Source organism: Mobula hypostoma, chromosome 8 (genome assembly GCF_963921235.1).
Source record: "Mobula hypostoma chromosome 8, sMobHyp1.1, whole genome shotgun sequence".
In the NCBI taxonomy this organism is placed as follows: Eukaryota; Metazoa; Chordata; class Chondrichthyes; order Myliobatiformes; family Myliobatidae; genus Mobula; species Mobula hypostoma.
Genome location: NC_086104.1, coordinates 45,966,343 through 45,980,082, shown reverse-complemented (window position 1 = coordinate 45,980,082; position 13,740 = coordinate 45,966,343).

Genomic DNA, 13,740 nt, shown 5'->3' with positions numbered 1-13,740 from the left:
CTTTCCGGAGACCAGACCTGGAACTCTTGTATCTTACTTGGTTGCCAGACTAAATGCCACTGATCTGGCCCTCAGCAGATTGCAGATCTCATGATTCATCTAGGGTTTCTGGTTGTGAAAGACTCCGAATGATTTTGTTGGGAAACACTCATCTACAGCAAGGCTGGCAAGTGGGGTTACAGGAGTGGTGATCGAACAAGAAGCAAGTTATGTGCAGATAGTTTAATCATGCGATTGTCATGCTATTTGAATTACCAGGAGTGTTTCCAGATTTTGTACAATTTTTGGTCATCATAGCCCAAAGGTATTTTCAGCCTATCCTTTGTACTGCTTTTATTAGCTTTATTTAGATGAAAAGAAAACAAACACATAAAAGAATTGAAATAAAATGGGTGATTCTTGAAATACTCAGAAGGAGTATGAAAGAGAAAATGAGTTAATATTTTAGTCTTTCAGCCTTTCATCAGAACTGGTTCTGAATTCTGCCTTTTTCAGCCAATCTCTTTCCACTTTAGCACTGAGTTCTGCTACTACTGTGGGCATGAGTTTATGGAGCCGCTCCCTGCTGCTGATTTTTGATCTGATTCATGAGCTGTGGATCACTTTAACGATTCCATGCTGAGTTTGCTAGCATTCATATAATGTTGTATGATAACTTTTTGAATAGAACAGAATAGACTGGAATGGATTGGAATAAAACAAAACAAATGTACAGCACAGAAACAAACCATTCTGCTCATGATGTTTCTGCTAACCATAATGCCATTCTGAATGAATCCTATCTCCTTGTACATGATTAATATCTTTACATTCCCTGTCTGTTCATGTGCATGTCAGAATGCTTCTTAAACATTGCAATTGTATCTGCTCCCAGTGATAGTGTGTTCCATGCACATTAAACTGTGCAGTTTAAAAAAAAGCCTCAAATCTCCTTTAAATTTCCTCCTCTCGCTTTAAAGCTGTCATCTGGTATTTAGAATTTCTACCCTGAGGAAGACACTTTGACTATCTACCCTATCTCTGTCTCTTTGCATAGAGGCCTGCACAGAACTCCCCATGTGCCGCTGTATGACATGATTCTGCATCATACTGGTGGCACTAAAATTATACTAAATAGAATCAGCTCAGAGCAAACTTAGCAGCTCAAAACTGGGTATGCATGTTGTACTACATACCGATGACAGCATCATACGCCACCACAACTGGTATACTCATGGCCTTGAAGGTCCCTCACTCTACCATTATAAACAGGCAATGAGGTTTGCAGAAGGGCAATGCTAAGTGTACAACAGCCATACCAAACAGTCACATCAAAGTTTTGTAATTTTGATTGAATTTGTTGATAATTGAAATGTTCAACCAATAACCAAAAAAGAATTGCAATCAAATTAAATCTGCACTGATCAAAATCACAAAAAGAAGAAACTTTTGAGAAAACAGATTAAGACATACAAACTGTTTTGTACATGCTCAGATTGGCTCATTGTAATTTTTTGCCTGACTTTATTCCTGTAAAGCTCTTTGGAATATTTTCCTATTTTTTTTAAATACCGGATAAACTTATTATTAATGCTGATGATTGGAATTACATTGCACAGAAACTCTTTGCTGAAGTACTTTGCAGGACTTCAAACTTCAATTCTGTTCACAAATGTATTAGATCCAATGTATCAATTAGGATACCTTTGGGATCATTTATCTCATCTCACAGGAATTAATTGAACCTTAGTTGCTAACTGTATATTGATATAAGCCTAAGGGCAGACCAGTAGCTCATGCAAATTTGGAGATCTTGAAAATAAAAGGCAAAACAAATGCTAGAAGCAATGCTAAACCCAGAAACCACCTTCTAAAGGAAATTAATTTGTAGCTACAGGCTATCTTTCCCATGAAGCAATTGCATACATAAATCAACTATGATTAATACCAACAGCTTATTGACCCTTCTGCGGACATGATAATCATCAATAAAATAATTCAAGATAAAAGCCTTCAATTATTAGAAAGAAGTGGACTTAAAAGGTGAATATAGCTAGGTTTTATGTTATGAAGAAAGACTTTAAAAAGAATTAAATGCCACAAACATTTTTAAAAAGTTTAAAATCAGTACAGAGTAAACTGCGAATATTGCAGAACCATAGAACTACAAGGCAATAAGCCTAAATCCAAAACAATACTGGTCAGATCTTAGAAACTCACCGGGTATCCTTGATGATCAGAGGTAATAAACAATTTAAAATTGATGTGTGTCAGAGTTTAAATGAAATGAGAACAGTTACTTGTATTTTATTTGCTTGCCTCAATCAATATCAACACTTTGGACTACCGTGAGTAGTCCTACTGATGTACTTCCTTGAAGAAGGGTAGCGACAGTTAAGACATTCATACAGTAACATAGTCCATTTATCAGAGCAGACACCGTGCTAAAGATTGTCACTGACTTCATTTGGCTGAAACTCCTATAGAGAACTTAACATTGTCTTTCAGACTTGAACAAGCTGATGCCATTCTGAAACGGGAATAACCATGGATTAATGTTGATGGCACACTTGGCAAAGGACTGGAGAGTATATTACTAAAATTTGGCTGTCTTCAGTTACATGATGGAGTGTCTAAAGTGATTTTTATCAATGAGCACAGAGAAGAAAAACTGATGTCAAGCAAGGCTGCATCATCTAATAATTATCAATGCTTGTACCAGAGTATTTACCTCACTTTCAATAAACCTCTTGTGGGATTGTAACTAATTGACAAGTCAAAGTGGAAACAGCTTAACAAATGTTGCTTCCATTTCAAAACAAACCCCAGTTATTGAGCTACAATACATACACATTGCCTGTGGATGCTCAAGTTTAGACACCAAGCTTTAGGACAACGCCAACTTGTTTATTAAACCGCTCAATGAAATAAGTACCTTCACTGACCATCTGCCAAAAAGTGACTATCTAATATCCTGTCTTTGCCGCATAACACCTCTGCTGAGAATATAGGTCCATGATGAAATACATGTGGTATATCATGAGAAGAACTTGATGATAAAATTCACAAGGATTTTACATATTCTGATCCTATTGGAACATATGGAATAAGGTAGATGATCCTGAAGTGCATTTAGAGACTTGCAGGTATGACATTGTAGGCATCAGTGAAAGAAGATCATATTTGAGAGCTTAACATCCAAAAATACACTTTGTATTCAAAGGACAGGCAAGAAGGCAAAGGGGTCAGATGGCTCTGTTGGTAAAAAATGATATCAAATCCTTAGAAAGAAGTGACATTGGATTGGAAGATGTATAAACGTTGTGGGTAGAGTAATGAAACTGCAAAGGTAAAAAGCCTCTAATGGGAGGTATATGCAAGCCTCCAAATAGTAGCCAAAACATGGGGTACAAATTACAACAGAGATAGAAAGGCATGTAAAAAGGCCAATGCTACGATAGTCATGGGGTTTTCAATATGCTAGTAGATTAGGAAAATCAGGTTGGTGCAGGATCCCAAAAGAGAGAGTTTGTAGAATGCCTATGAGATTTTTTCTAAAGCAACCTGTGGTTGTGCATACTAGGAGAAAGGCAATTCTGGATTGGGTGTTTTGTACTGAAGCAAATTTGATCATGGAGCTTAAGTTAAATGAACCCTTAGGAAGCAGTGATCATAATATGATAGAATGCACCCTGCAGTTTGGGAGGGAAAAGATAGAGTCAGGTGTATCAGTATTATAGTGGAATTAAGGGTATTACAGAGGCATGAGAGAGAAGCTGGCCAAAGTTGACTGGAAGGGGATACTAGCAAGCATGACAGCAGAATAACAATGGCCAAAGGTTCTGGCGCAGGATATATACATCCCAAAGATGAGGAAGTATACTAAAGGGAGGATGAGGCACCTTAGCTAACAAGGTAAATCAAAGACAACATTATGAGGACATACAGTAGAGCATAAATTAGTGAGAAATTAGACGATCAGAAAACTTATAAAAACCAACAGAAGGCAACTAGAAAAGCTATAAGTAAAGATGAGATGAAATACAAAGGGAAGCTAGCTAATAATACAAAAGAGGATACCAAAGGTTTTTTTTTAAATATACAGTATAAAGAGCAAAACAGAGGTGAGAGAGGATATGGGACCACTGGGAAATGATGCTGGAGAGGTAGCAATGGGGGACAAAAAACTGCAGAGGATCTTAATAAGTAGTTTGTATCAGTCTTCACTGTGCAAGGTACTAGCAGCATGCAACAGATTTGAGCGTCATAGAGCAGAAGTGTGTGTAGTTGCTAGTACTAGGGAGAAGGTGCTTGGGAAGCTGAAAGGTCTGAAGGTAGATAAGACACTTAGACCAAATGGACTATGCTCCAGGGTTCTGACAGAGGGAGCCAAAGAGATTGTGGAAGCATTAGAAATGATCTTTCAAGAATTACTAGATTCTGGAATGGTTATGAAGGACTAGAAAACTGCAAATGTCACAGCACTCTTTAAGAAGAGAGGGAGGCAGAAGAAAGGAAATTATAGCCCATTAGCATTAATTCGGTGGCTGGGAAGATGTTGGAGTTTATTGTTAAGGATGAGGTTTCAGAGCATTGAAAGTACATGATAAAAATAGGCCAAATTCAGCATGGCTTCCTTAAGGGGAAATCTTGCCTGACCGATCTGTTAGAATTGGTTGAGGAAATAACAACCAGGATAGACGAAGAAGAACAAATCAGTGGATCACAGGTTTTCCGAAGGCCTTTATCAAGGTGCTACACATGAGGCTACTTAAGAAGATAAGAGCCCATAGTATTGCAGTAAAGATGCTAGCATAGATAGTAGATTGGCTGACTGATAGGAGGCAAAACTTAGAAAGAAATGGTGGCCTTTTCTAGTTGTCTGCCAGTGACTGGTGGTGTTCCTCAGGGATTGGTGTTGGGAATGCACCTCTTCATGTTATATGTGAGTGATTCAGATGAAGGAATTACTGGCTCTGTGACCAGGTTTGCAGGTGATATGAAGGTAGATGGAAGGGCGGGTAGTGCTGAGGAAGCAGGGTGTCCACAGAAGGACTTAGACAAAACGGGAGAATGGGCAAAGAAGTGGCAGATGGAATATGCTGTAGGGAAGTATACCGTTATGCACTTTGGTAGAAGGAATAAAGCTGCAGACTGTTTTCTAAATGAGGAGAATTTTTTTTTTAAATCAGAGGAGCAGAGGAATTTTTGAGTCCTTGTGCAGGATTCCCTAAAGGTTAACACAGGGTGAATCAGTGGTAAGGATGACAAATGCAATGTCAGCATTCATTTCAAGAGGGCTAGAATACAAGAACAAAAATGTAATGCTGAGGCTTTAAGGCGTTGGTCAGACCTCAATATGTGATACAACTTCCAGCTGCTCACCCTCCTCCTTCAGAACGCTGTGGACCCGATCTGAGACACCCCTGACTCCGGCACCGGGGAGGCAACATACCACCAGGGTAGCTCTTTCATGACCACAGAATCTCCTGTCTGCTCCTCTAACTATGGAATCACTCATCACTACTACACTCCTCTTCTCCCCCTTCCTTCCTGAGTCACAGAGCCAGACTCAGCGCTAGAAACTTGGTCACTGTGACTTCACCACCACTGCCACCCCACGCCCCATCCCATTCACTGGCTGCCTACTCCCTTTCCCTCTCCTGACAGTCACACAGGTACTTGCCTCCTGCAATGTAGGGGTAACTACCTCCCTGTAGATCCTATCATCGCCTCTTTCTCTCACATGAGCCAAACTTCATCAAACTGCAAGGATCTGTGGTTTGATATACTTCATGCAGATGTAATTATCAGGAAAACTGGAGTTCTCCCAGAGTTTTCTCATCTCACACAAAGAACATACCACTAATTGTGGACCTATTCTCAGTGCACTACCTACAGCTGAAGTCAGAAGTTTACATACACTTAGGCTGAAGTCATTAAAGCTCATTGTTTAACCACTCCACAGATATCATATTAGCAAACTATAGTTTTGGCAAGACGTTGAGGACATCTACTTTGTGCATGACACGAGTAATTTTTCCAACAATTGTTTGCAGACAGATTATTTCACTTTAAATTAACTATATCACAATTCCAGTGGGTCAGAAATTTACAAACAAAATCAAAAGAAATCAGCCAAGACCTCAGAACAAAAAAAAAAAATTGTTGACCTCCACAAGTCTGGTTCATCCTTGGGAGCAATTTTCAAACACCTGAAGGTACCACATTCATCTGTACAAACAATCGTACGCAAGTATAAGCACCATGGGACCACACAGCCATCATACTGCTCAGGAAGGAGAAGCATTCTGTCTCCTAGAGATGAACGTACTTTGGCGCGAAAAGTACAAGTCAACCCCAGAACTACAGCAAAGGACCTTGTGAAGATGTTGGAGGAAACAGGTAGACAAGTATCTATATCCACAGTAAAACGAGTCCTGTATCGACATAACCTGAAAGGCTGCTCAGCAAGGAAGAAGCCACTGCTCCAAAACTGCCATAAAAAGCCAAACTACAGTTTGCAAGTGCACATGGGGACAAAGAGCTTACTTTTTGGAGAAATATCCGCTGGTCTGATGAAACAAAAATTGAAATGTTTGGCCATCATGACCATTCTTATGTTTGGAGGAAAAAGGGTGAGGCTTGCAAGCCAAAGAAGACCATCCCAACCGTGAAGCATGGGGGTGGCAGCATCATGTTGTGGGGGTGCTTTGCTGCAGGAGGGACTGGTGCACTTCACAAAATAGATGGCATCATGAGGAAGGAAAATTATGTGGATATATTGAAGCAACATCTCAAGACATCAGCCAGGAAGTTAAAGCTCGGTCGCAAACGGGTCTTCCAAATGGACAATGACCCGAAGCATACCTCCAACGTTGTGGCAAAATTGCTTAAAGACAACAAATTCAAGGTATTAGAGTGGACATCACAAAACCCTGACCTCAATCCAATAGAAAACTTGTGGGCAGAACTGAAAAAGCGTGTGCAAGCAAGGAAGCCTACAAACCTGACTCAGTTACACCAGTTCTGTCTGGAGGAATGGAACAAAATTCCAGCAACTTATTGTGAGAAGCTTGTGGAAGGCTACCCAAAATGTTTGACCCAAGTTAAACAACTTAAAGGCAATGCTACCAAATACTAACAAAGTGTATGTAAACTTCTAACCCACCGGGAATGTGATGAAAGAAATAAAAGCTGAAATAAATCATTCTCTGTACTATTATTCTGACATTTCACATTCTTAAAATGAAGTAGTGATCCTAACCGACCTAAGACAGGGAATGTTTTCTAAGATTAAATGTCAGGAATTGTGAAAAATTGAGTTGAAATGTATTTGGCTAAGGTGCATGTAAACTTCTGACTTCAACTGTATGTACGAACAGACAAAGAATGAGAGAGAAAAAAAAACTTACTAGAAATTTTCTTAGGACTTTGCCCAAGCCTGTTGAGCCAAAGCCTGTCCACTCTAATACTGCCCACTCCAGCTATGGCTGCTCCGACTAATACTGTATTTATCTCCATTTTTACACAAATCTCATAAATCCTAGAACAACTAAAGTCATTCGAATCACCATTCACATGACAGTTTGCTGTTACTTAGGGCTTCTAAACAGAATAACGTTAAAAATAACATTAAAAGAGTCTGTACCACTCACATTTCATAGCATGGCCTGTCCTGTGCAGGTCATTGTTTCATTCAAAAGTGCAATCTGTAACGACATTTTTAATTCTTGCAACCTAAACAAAGCCTTCCACACATAAAAATATAAACTTTTAGTGCCTATATAAAAAAGTTAATAAAAGTGTTGTGTCTGTGCACAACTACATATTAATTACATAAAAGTACGCAAGCGAGATGGCTTTAATTAGTGTATTCACATTGCAGCAAGAGACTGAGGGAAAACAATGTTCAGGCATGGACAACGGTACATGCACAGACATCAGATCAACATGTAGTGCTAAGGGGGATGCCCTTACTCTAAAAGAAATAGGTCCATACATTACACTTCCTCCCCATTTAAATTAATGCAACATAAATCTGTATATGTACAAGACATTCAATTTCCCTTCCATAAACCCATATTCCAATAAAACATGCTTTCACACTAGCAGTCCATAACTAACTTCACAGCTCTAAAGGTTTAGTCTTTTGGTGACTTTTTGTTTCTCTCAGGATAGCGCCTCTGGGCCTATGGAGTGACATCAGATTTGGCAGGAGTCTTGTCAACAATAGTGTTCTCATCGCACCTCTGGGCCTATGAAGTGTCATCAGGTTTGGTAGTGTCTTGGCTGAGACAGCATTCTCCATTTCCGGTATCACATTGCTGTCAGTGACATCATCACTGAGAAGTAAGTCCAGAGACTATAATTTGTCTATCTTGTTAGATGAATTCAACTCAGGTGTGTTCTTCGGTTGAGCATCCAGTATCTGGTGCACACGATGTCTCCATGTCTGATCTCCAACATTCACTGTGTACATCAGTGGCCCAGTTCCTGTAGCTATCCTACCAGATGTCCACTTGTCTTCTTGATAATCACGCGCTAGGTCTTCCTGTCCAATCTCGAATCTCCTTGCTGCTTCATTTGGCAACTGGCTGAACTGCTTATTCCATACATTCCTCCAGAAGTCTGGTTTCAGGAGGTCTATGCATGACCTCAGGTTCCTGATCATGAGCAGCATTGCAGGTGTTTGATTTGTCATCGCATGAACAGAGTTCTGATACACGAAAAGGAAGTTGTCCACATTGTGCTGTAGAGAAATTTCTCCTTGTCCATTGTTTTAATGGATTTATTAAAGGTTTGGATAAATCTTTCACCTAACCCTTCCATTGCTGGGTGGTGAGGAGCTGACTAGAAATATCTGATGCCATTTTTCTTCATGATTAGTCCGAATTGTTCTGCCGTATATTATGGTCCATTGTCACTAACAATTTGTTCAGGTAAGCCATTTCTGGCAAAGATAGTCCTCAGAGCAGAGACAATCTTTGCTGACGTGGTTGACTTCATTGGTATAACTGCTGGCCACATTGAATGAGCATCCACTGCAATCAGAAACATGGAGTCCATGAATAGCCCACAAAGTCAACATATAGTCTTTGTCATGGCGATGACAGACACACCCATGGGTGTAACAGTGCTGGGTGGGTGTGCATTTAGAACTTTTAGGCATCCAGAAAAGCTTTTGGCCGATGGACACAAGGGGCTGGTGGTCTGTCACTAGAGTAAATTCTGTCTGTAGCAAAGCGGTGGAACTTCTTTATTCCCCATACTAGACTAAGGGCCTCTTGGTCAATCTGTGCATAGTTGTGTTCTGGGCTTGTCAGTGATCTTGAAACAAATGCAATCAGATGTTCAGATCCACCTTTCATAGTGTGTGACAAAGTGACACCAATGCCATGAGGGTACACATCGCACGGCAGTCTGATGGATGGAGATGGTTCATAATGGGTGAGCAATTCATCTGATATTATTAGTCTCTTCGTTTCCTCGAATGCTCTTTCACGTCTTTCTGACCATTCCCACTTTGCTCCTATCTGCAACAGTGCGTTCGATAGGTGCAGCACTGTAGCAATGTTTGAGAGGAACCAGTGGTAGTAGTTTACAAGGACCATACTGAGTTGTGACACACTTTCTGGTTTGGATGCCTGCAGCACTGCTCAATCTTCTCTTGTGACTTATGTAAGCCATGTTTGTCAATGACATGTCCATGCAATGAGATTTCATTCTTAAAGAACTTACATATCTCTCTCTTTGTGAACAGACCATACTCACTCAGCCTGGTAAGCACGTTACCAGGGTTCTGGAAATGGTCTTTATCATTCTTGCCAGTCATGATGATGTCATCAAGTGTTCCTGAGATATCTTGGAGCACTTGGTCCATTGTTCTTTGCCAAATTGCTGGAGCTGATATGATGCTAAAGACACAACAATTATACTGGAACAGTCCCTTATGAGTGTTGAGAGTGAGTAACTTCCTGCTTGACCCCTCAATCTTCATTTGCAGATAGACTTGTGACAAGTCAATCTTTGAAAACCTCTCCCCTACTGCCAAAAATGCAAAACTGTCTTCTATTTGTGGCAGGGTTTACTGCACAGTATGTAGCACAAGGTTGCTGCTCACTTTGAAGACCCCACATATGCGAACAGCTCCAGCCTTCCTTTTCTTGATCACTGGGTCAGTGGGTGTGGCCCAATCGCTCCACTCAACCTTGGAGCAAATTCCAGATGCCTCCAAGCTCTGAAGTTAAGCATTCACTTTATGACGTAGTGTGTAAGACTCTGGATGTGATATAAGGAACCTTGGTGTTGTTGCTTCAACCAGTTCAATTCTGGACTTCATGACTATGTGTTTACCAATACCCTTCTCAAACATCTTCTCATTAGCATTAAGCAGCTGTGAGAGTATCTGGTTAGTGCCACCATTTGGGCTGCAGTTGCCTGTTGATGACACATTGAGAGCTTTGATTGTGCACCAGTCTGTTGGATTTTTCTCAACCATTCATGTCTGAAAAGTGTTGGTCTTCCACTTTTTGACACATAAAGCTCTAACTGCTGTGTTTTGCCTTTGAGAGACACTTTTTCATGTGTGTAGGTCTTTAGCGTCACCGAGGTCTTCTCTAATGGTAGCTTAGAAAACACTCTGTTTCAGTCAGCCTTTGAAATTATTGACAAAGTTGACCACGTATCTAGCTCCATTTTCAGTTTTACATCAGACATTGTGATCCATATGATTTTGCAGTCGTCTTCAGTAATGCTACATAGTTCTAGGTGTGACAGTTCACCTTTGTTAGACTCTATGTTGTCTGATTCGTTGCGCTTAGAATCACTTTTGCATTTGTTTGGTTTTGTATTGAAAATGTTCACTCTGTGGTTTTTCTCTTTGGTTGTGCTTTTGTCTTTATATGACCTTGTCTGTGACACTTCCAGCAAACTTTTTCCTTGAACCAAAAGTCATTGTGATTGTTGTATCATTGCAACTATACATCAATTAAATAAAGGCATGCACGTGGAGATGAGATTTTTGCCAGGTTTTTGGCTTTTTTCACCATTCAGCGACATTGTGTATTCACATTCTAAACTCTTTTTCTGTAACTCTTCTGCATATTTTGCTGCAACGTCTAATAATATTGTAACGGTCAATGCCCATTGTAAGTGAACACCCTTTTTACCAGGCATTTCTAGAGATGTGGTTTGTTAGCCCACTGCTAAGAGCCACTGGACTCAGTGGTGAGAAAATCACTTTTTTCAGACTCCATACATCTAGTGTCGATATGACTTGGGTCCCGCCAAACCTAGGAGGCAGGGACACCTCGCCCACCCAAACCCCAATCTGTGGGATTATTGTTTAACTTCTGCCCTCATACAATTTCAGCAAGAAATAACAGACTGTACACTGCATGCAATTATAAAGAAAGTAGATTTATGAATGCTAACTTAACCAAACTGCTGTTAAAGAAGAAAGGAAGAAACAAAATGCCCCACCATAATTAAAACAGCCGAATGTGCACAAGCTGATGCGTCTGATGTACTCATAGCGCCAGCAACTATTCACCGATAACCGGTAGGATTTCCCCTCATGGACTCCATTGAATCATGCGTTCTTGTTGGATCGAATCCAATGGCAGGATCTCATGAGCTTCTTCTCACTCCACCTCCCGCTGAAAAGACCTTGACCCGTCCCAGTGTCTGTCACAAAAACCTCTCCACCCAGCGTTCTCTAGAACCTTCTCCTAATTCCTCTATCCTGATTAGATGACACTACATTCCTAAGCATGAACACCACAACCCTTTAACGGTAACCAAAACACTATCAGCAGAATACACCACTTCTACAGAAAACCATTAAATGAAATACCCTACAACATTAGCAGTAAAATCTTAACCTGGGCATTACATAAGGTTAAGCAACACACATCAAAGTTGCTGGTGAACGCAGCAGGCCAAGCAGCATCTATAGGAAGAGGCACAGGAAAGACTGCGCCTCTTCCTATAGATGCTGCTTGGCCTGCTGCGTTCACCAGCAACTTTGATGTGTGTTGCTTGAATTTCCAGCATCTGCAGAATTCCTGTTGATTACATAAGGTTAGGTCTCTTTCAGACAGTAGCCGCTTTTGAGTGCTTTGACTATACATGCCTCACATAAGCCTATCCCTTACTGCATCAGAAAGTCCATCTCTGAAGACGCAGTACTGAGAAAGTTTGTGCAGTTCTGCAATGTATTCAGAAAAGCGTTCATCTTTTGATTGGTTCCTTTCGTAAAATGTAAATTTCTCAGATATTGCCAGCAGTTTAGGGTTCATGTGATTTTGTAAAATTGTAACTATTTCATCAAACATCTTACTTGCTGGCTTTTCAGGGGTTACTAGATTGTGTAAGAGACTGTAAGCCCTCGTACCCATTAAGCTAGGAAGTATAGGGGTTTCTTTTGCTTCTCCACGTTGTTCCTGTTACAATACAGTTCAACACTCCCAATATACGACTTCCAGCCTTCATTAACACTATCAAATTCATTAACTTTCCCGACTGAAGCCAACTCTACACTATTCGAACTTTAACTTTGCTAAGTGCGTATATTTCATTGTTACTATGCCCTATACTCACACGTTTCTAAGTGTCTGTGATGAACAATGCACATGTGTAGACAACAGATAAGTACATTGTACTAAGCAGAGGGGTGGGAGGTCATTGCTCTAAAAAAACATATATCCATACATTACAAAATGTTTAATTGAAAAGGTTCAAAAGGAAATAACTAGCCCTGTCCTGAACAAAGCCAATTCAAATGCAAATCCAACAGTCCTGCAAACTTTAACCTTGCTTCCAACAATATATTAGGATACATTTGATCAGGACCTCAGGATTTACCCATCTTTAAGCACTTCAACACCATCAACACTTCCTCTTTTGTAATGCCGATAAGTTTCAGCATACCATTATTTAATTCCCTGGACTTATTAGCTTCCATTCCATCTGCTGCTCCATAGCAAAAAAAAATACAAGAAGCATTCATTTAACATTTCCCATGGTACTACACATTGATTATGACAGTTGTCCTTCAGGGGTTCTGCTCTGTTTCCAGTTACTTTCTCCTTTATCTCATCTGCCAGTTGCATCTTATGGCCTCTTTTTGCCCTTCTAATTTCTTTGTTCAATGTACTCTTCTATCCTTATACTTTTCAAAGCAATTACTTGATCCATATTGCTTAATCACAGCATATGCTTCCTTCTTTTTCAGCCATCCCTAATCTTGCAGCCTTGCCTTTCACGTTAACAGGATCATGTTAGCCCTGACCCTTCTTATCTCATTCTAATGCGCAAGTAGGATGCTTTTACTCTGCAAATAGCCTCTCCCAATCAACTTCTTCATTCGTATTTGATGCCATTGATATCCGTCTTCCCCCAATTTGGAACGCTAACTTGAGAAGCAGTCCTATCTTTTCCATACCTATTTTGAAACTAATAGAATTATGATCACTGGTCCCATCAACACATCACCAATTACCAGAATGATGGTAGCCTTTTTCCAGTATGGCCAGCTAGATGTAGGTTTAGAAAACTTTCCTGGACACACTTGACAAATTCTCCCTCATCTATTCTCTTCACACATTTGCAATCTCAGTCAATCAATAAGGAAATTTGTCAGAGATCAGTAGGTGTCTAGAATACACTGCCAGAGATGGTGGTGGAGACCAATACAATAGGCACGCTTTAGAGACTCTTTGATATGCACATTGATGTGATAATAAATGGACGGTTATT